The 7,288-nt window shown below is 43.0% G+C and overlaps 1 pseudogene; it reads right to left on the reverse strand.

The window, feature by feature from the left end:
- Positions 1–5,113: 5,113 nt before the first annotated feature.
- Positions 5,114–5,231, reverse strand: LOC124607837 (annotated as a pseudogene).
- Positions 5,232–7,288: the final 2,057 nt, after the last annotated feature.

The following is a 7,288-nucleotide window of genomic DNA, read 5'->3' on the forward strand; positions in this document are numbered from 1 at the left end:
GAGTGCTCTACAGATATAAAAGACATCTGCACTGTTTGTCTAAAATGTGCATATACTGAATTGTAAAGTTAGTATGGTTTATGTTATGGCGTGACTAGAGAGAATGACTGTGTGTCCTGAACATATTGATAACAATGAGTGAATGAGTGAGAATTTTTAAGTGGAAAATTATATTTGCTATAAATACTGAACTACAGTAGTCAAGGGGAGAGATTACATGTACACTGATTGGTGTTAGACTGTAGCGGCAATAGACGTATTTAATTGTAGCTACAGTGGTAAATCTGTTCCTGGCTTGCAATATTCTCGTAAGTCTGGTATGTATTTGATAATGTGGAGACAATTATGAGTGTTTAACTCTGAATGCAGTTCAGCGATCTGTGTAATATAACAGCTGAAAGCACCAGAAAGAACAGGTGGATGGTGCTTCGATACCGGCGGCATAACTAATTCGGCGTATAAATTCGATACGAGCAAATAAGAATGGTCCATCGTTTGTGCTGGGATATAGGGGTCTGTACATAGCGCAGGGAACGTTTGTATATGTTGAAATCTGGAGGGGAAAGATATTAGGAGCGCTGGGATGAGTGCATTACATGTTATTTTCGTAAACAGATTCTGTTAGGGTCAGAATTTTTGTGCATACAAACTGAGACATCAAGAAAGCGTGCGTTAAATTTTTTTGGTGGGCTGTACATTTCCCGAGAGGTCGACTTGGTTGTTATTTTTTTCACAAAGCCATGTGACGTAAGAATAACATTGAGAAAGTTTTAGAATGCTGAGTCGCCACGCGGCAAGGCGGGAGTCACGTTGGGGCGGGTACGCACGTCTGAATGCGTGTGTCAACGCACCCTGTGCTACTCTGCCTTCAGTGGTAGAGATTAGTGGGGCCTGGATATGTCTCGCATATGAGACCGGCGTGAGTTCGCCTTGGAATGTTATGTCCTCAGTATAACCGTGGCTGTATAGAGGCACGCAACGTTCACCTGCGTTCAGCGGCCGCGGCACGGGGGTGTGAGCAGCGCAGTCCTGAACAGACGTCTGAGTGTGGTTTGACAGCTGACGACCACATCGGCTGCATGCGTGCGCGAATGAGATTCTACTGTTTGCAGTCTGTAAATATGTCTTCGCTCCCGTCCGATAGCGTCATCATCAGCGTCTGGGTGAACATGAATTGCGATAGCACCTTATCAGAAATGAAGTATGAAAGGCATGTGGCCGCTTGCGGGACAAGGGGCGGGGGCCTGTGCATGATTTCACAGCTGACGGCCGCCCCAACTCGTTGGGGTTGCCTGTGCGCTCTATTGGAACAGGCTGCTTGTGGGCATTGACTAAATTATTTTGCGAGCAGGTGTGTAGGCTGTGTTATGAGGTATTTGGACAAAGTACTGAGCGTATCTAGACCTATCTGTGCTGAATTAGTTAGGAGGAGTCTGAAAGTCTGTAATCAAATTATATGTGTAAATTAGGAGTTGCTTGCGTATCGGCAGACTGTGTATTGTGAGCGCAAGCATAAGAGCGTTTTGCCTCAGTGTGATAAATATATTCGATCTGTAAATAAATTGTTCGAAAGTGAATAGAGTGGACTCCTTCCTTTCTCTCCCCAGCAGCCTATCGCAGCCTGAGTAATTTTAGGATAATTCTCGCCCCTACAGACCTCCATCTGGGATTAGGTCATAGGAGGGATGACAGTACGATCTGATGGCAGTAATGTGTACTATGTCATTTGGACAGTAAATCTTGTGGTGGAGACACCACCGGCAAAATAAAGACTTATGTTCAGATCTGTTTTCCCGCCATTTCACCCCACCATCTTGGATGATGACATGTGCTGTGCGTGTTAGTATAGGTTAGTGCACGGTGAAACGGTACAGTACCGCCCGACATTGAAAATACGTATTCTTGTCAGAACAACATATTTTTTTGTAATAATAACTCAATTTCACTTAATACATCGAAGCCGGATACCAGTGTACGAAAGAATGAAAACTTATTTATTTAATTGATCATATGTGCACTCCCACAAAATAAATCCCTACATCCAATTTGGTGAGATCTCTGAAATGAATGAATGTATGGTCGTCTGCTAACCGCAGATAGTGAATGTGCAACATATGATCATCTTTGATATGTTCCTTTGGTCACCTTTGGTCGAACCAAAGAGATGAAATTTACCTGAGCTTTGAGCGCCTGAAATGTGGTTGACCAATACGGTAGCATGGTGTTCCCCCACCTCGGCCGAGGTGCGAGATGACCTGAAGAACGGCCGTGTTTCAGCATTCTGCCGCTGGATCTTGTGTTGGTAAGTCCTGTCTTAGGTGTGCTCCGCAAAGACAAAAGAATGTAGACAATGGCATGCATGTGAAATACTTAAGAGTAGTTTGGAATAATTATTTCTCTATTTCAGGAAATGTTGGGGGGAGAATTAAATGACAGGCAGGTAATATTAAGGGGATCGTAGTAATCTTCGGAAGTGACCAACGGTCACAATGAAACCGCGTGTAGCAATAAGTTGAAATACTCCCGAGTGCTTAAGTTAAGCTGAATTACTGGCGTGTGTACTATAAGTTGGAAATATTTAAGAAATGGCGTGTGCACGACTTGAAATTAGAGATGAGTACTTCCACGTGGTGAGTACTGTGTGGGTCTCATTCTGCGTATGAGACAAAGGATAAAGAGAAGTACTCGACCATGGTATCAGTTGAGGACTCGCGTGTGTGAGGAATATGTTCTTAATATTACTTTGCGTGTTATGTTTCCGTGTGACGCTGGATTCAAAGTCTAATACTCAGAGAGAAGCAAGGTGCGTCAGCTGTCTATCCAGCAACGCCACTTGGCTTGCATTGCACAGGAAGACCTGCATATATCCTCCAGAGTTCGTAGTAGGAAAGAAAAGTTACGAAGTGGGGCAGTGTCGTGTGAAACTGGGATGAAAACTAATTGAAGTGGGAAAACGTAAAGTGAAGTGATTCTAACGTTATGTCTGTTCTTTGTGATGAACGTTGCCAGTGTGATGTATTTCATGTAATTTAAGTATGTGTGGTTTGTATGGGAGAGTAGCAAGATAGGTTCAGAGGCAGTGTGTTATATATGTTCCTTTTTGTACCACTCGGTCTGAAGTAAATTTTCGTGATGATGGGTGTGGGAGTCGAAGTGTGAGATATAGCAAAAGATCCACCATCCTATCCAGAAAGTGCACTGTAGCGTTAGATAATTACGAGACCATAAGACAGAGAATCACCAATGTAAAGCCATGCCCACTGGGCGGAGTTTTTCATGTGTAATTCTTGTATAAAATGTACTGGTGTGCTTAGGTTATCTTTGAACCACAATAGAATTTATCGGAATAAAAAAGATAGTGAAAAGAAAAATATTGGTGGCCTTGTTCTTCAAATAGTGTGCAGTCATGATACCCAGAATTTATAATGTGTGCGCCATTCACATTCAGTGCGATGGCCACATGCTGATCAAAGCCGTTGGGTAAGAAAGAAAATGTGGTATTGGCAGGGCGTAGCGAACAATCAGAGTTGTGTAAATTACTAATAGTCAGATGTGCGTTATCCGTTTCCGTTGCGTAATATTCAAACAGGAGAATAATTTGTAGCGTAATTGTGAGTACTAGAGCTCATAATCAATCATTGATATTGCTCAAGAAATAAGAATAAATCCATTCGCTTGGCAGACCACTCATCTTGCAGGCCTGACTGCTTGATGCCACAGTATGAGCAAGGCATGTTGGTGCCTCTCAACGTTAGTGCACGTTAGTACACGTTATTCCGCCAACATGGGTCGGTAGGGGGCGTGGTCCGCGGTTGCGTATCGTGGTGGAGAGTTTAACTATTTGATTCCAAGTCCAGGTCGGTATGGCATTGGTGAAAATTGATTCCAAGTCCTAGGTTCTATGAAGTCGAGTCACATGACTAATGTAGTAGCCAAGAGGAGTGCTGCATTCTAGGGTTGGGAGGTGCTAGGTCATGAAGGAACACCGCTGTACTAGTGGGAAAATGTGGAACTGCTCATTTTATCATCGATTATTGAAATTGTAAATTGACTTATTGAATATGATTGAAATTGAAATGGAGTTAAGTACTTAGGTAAGTGATAGGTTAGATGAGCAATGTTGGTGCCACTTGTGTTCCGTTAAATTCGTTAGCATCTTTATAGAAGACTATGTCTGGCTCAAGTACGAAGTTGCGGGTTTGAGGCTGTGTACCGTGATTCGTCGCTCCACACAATGTTTTTCCACTGTTCAAACATCCAATGTTTATGCTCCTGACACCAAGCGAAGTGTTGTTTGGCATTTACTGGCGTGATGTGTGGCTTATGAGCAGCTGCTTGACCATGACATCCAAGTTTTCTCACCTCCCACCTAAATGTCATAGTACTTGCAGTGGATCCTACTGCTGTTTGGCATCCCTGTGTGATGGTCTGGGTGGATGTCTCCTCTTCAACTGTCAGTGGTCTCTGTCAATCAAGAGATGATGAGGTACACCTGTACACTTTTGTGCTGTACGTGTCCCTTCACGTTTCCACTTCACTATCACATCGGAAACAGAGGACCTAGGGATGTTTAGGAGTGTGAAAATATCGAGTACAGACGTATGACACAAGTGAGATCCAGTCACCTGACCACGTTCGAATTCCGTGAGTTCCGCGGAGTGCCCCATTGTGGTCTCTCACGATGTCTAATGACTACTGAGGTCGCTGATATGGAGTACCTGGTACTAGGTGGCAGCACAATGCACCAAATATGGAAAACGTATGTTTTCTGGGGTGTCCGGGTAATTTTGAGCACATAGTGTAGGTGAGTGTCCAGCTGGTAGATATGGACAACAGACCATGCAGGGCCATCTCCGCATGCAAAACGAAACGAGAATGAGACCTATTACAGTGCTTGGCGTGTTATGATAAAGCAATCTGTCGTCAGGCCACGAGTGGCCTACCGAGACCATCCAACCGCCGTGTCATCCTCAGTGGAGGATGCGGATAGGAGGGGCGTGGGGTCAGTACACCACTCTCCCATTCGTTATGATGGTATTCTTGAGCGAAACCGCTACTATTCGGTCGAGTAGCTCCTCAATTGGCATTACGAGGCTGAGTGCATCCCGAAAAATGGCAACAGCGCATGGTGGCCCGGATGGTCACCCATCCAAGTGCCGACCACGCCCGACAGCGCTTAACTTCGGTGATCTGACGAGAACCAGTGTATCCACTGCGGCACGGCTGTTGCCGTGGCGTGTTATGATAAAGGACAAAATTTTGAAACACGTTGTAAAATGCACTGAGACCGATTATTGGACCATGAACGTTGAAAAACTGGACGCTTCTACAGCTGTACTGTACATACGTGGTGCTATAGGGGCGAAGAGCTTAGTACTAGACACACTGTCGTCAATGAAGTGGGGAAATAACGGCTCGTGACAGATTCAGAGAGACGATGCGTTATCTCAGATTTGACATTAGATCCACAAGATCAGAACGACTGAAAGAAGACAAGTTTGCTTTCGTGTCAGAAATCTGCTATGAGTTCATTGCGAACGCACAGTGTAGCTACAATCGGCGTCACATTTAACAAGCGACGAACATCTTTCTCTCAAAGTACCTTTGTAGATCCACACAGTTCATGGCCCAAAACTCGGAAACATACGAGCAAAAGTATTGGCTGGCAGCAGATAAAGACTCCAAATATGTTGTGAAATCTTTCATTTATCTAGGAAAGGATGACACTAGGACGATGATGAGCGCATTGGTGATCTTTTTCTCGAAAAGTTGATGCAACTATACCTCAATAAAGGAAGAAATGTCACACGTGACAATTTTTTCACATTCTTGGCTCTCTCTGAAACCTTGAAAGCAAATGCGACAAGTTTAGCGGGCACCATGAATCGATCCCATAGGAAAATTCATCTGTTTTAAAAAAAAAGTTACACAGCACAGTGTCATTGAAGAAGACTAATACCACACTGACAGTTTACCAGAGAAAGAGCAACAAGAATGTCCTGATTATGCATCCTTATTTTACAATTGAAGATGGTTTGAAAAAGGAGCCAGATACTGTTTCATTTTATAGCAGCTCTAAATAAGATGTGGCTATGGTCCGGCAAACGTCTCGCAAATACTCTGTCAAAGCACAGTCGAGACGCCGGCCTATTCACACATTTTACAACTTGCACAGTATGGCTGGGATAAACGCCTGAGTATCGCAAATACTCTGTCAAAGCATAGTCGAGACGTCGACCTATTCACACATTTTACAACTTGCTCGGTTTGGCTGGGATAAATGCCTGAGTATTGTGCTATGCTCTAAACAATAGAAGTTGAAACATAGAGACTTCATACTGCGGCTGGGACAGGAGTTGGCTGAGAAGTACGCAGCAATGATAACACCACAACTCTGTAGATGATCATACATTTTCTATTTGCTTTACGAAGTTTTTTGTGCTGAATATCATTCTTGTAAATATGTTGTCAAGTTACAAATGCTGTTTGTTGTTTAATAAAGAGAATAGGCATGGAATGTTAAGATTTTGTAAGTGGACATGCTGGCCAAGTCAGGGAAAAGCTATTGTCAAAGAGTATAATAAATTGTAAATGCGTTATCGCTGGGCGTGCGAGCGCGCAAGAAAGTTAGCGTTTCGGAGTCACGAGGAGACTGTTGTCGTTGGTTGTGTGTATTCGGCGGTGTGCCTACGCAAAAGTGCGGAGATAAAAAGCCTGTTTCCGGAGTGCGGAGCAGTGAAAAGTGTAAAGAAAGTTTAATATGGGCAAGCTATGTGCATGGATTTATTGGGCATAGTACAAATGCAGGAAGAGTACTTCACATAACATCACGAGGACTCGAGACCCTTGCTACTGGCTATGGTGTGGCAATAAGATCAACTTGTGTCCCATTCTGCCGCTAAACGTAGCCGCTCGACAAACCAACGGTATCATAAAGTTGAATAAGATCTAGACTTTTTATAACCAGAAGTGTAATAGGCTGACCAGCATAATTGGAATTTTATTCCTAAATAACATTTTTTTCGTGCATATTGTCACGTAAATAATTTACTATGTCGTTATCCAAGTAGTATCCATCTTATCCCTTTGTACGAACCGAGATAATTAGAAAATAATCTGAAAATCAAGTGAACATTAGTTTATTAGATTATCAAAACATAATTTTCCCAACTTTGAACAATTACGTAGTAATGCAATTTTTGGCTGTAGTATGAATAATGTTAGAAATAGAATGGTGCAAAATCCAGTATTAATATTATTCATTTGCTGGTGAAGAGTAACTTTCATA

This window comes from Schistocerca americana, chromosome 3 (genome assembly GCF_021461395.2).
Source record: "Schistocerca americana isolate TAMUIC-IGC-003095 chromosome 3, iqSchAmer2.1, whole genome shotgun sequence".
Taxonomy (NCBI): Eukaryota; Metazoa; Arthropoda; class Insecta; order Orthoptera; family Acrididae; genus Schistocerca; species Schistocerca americana.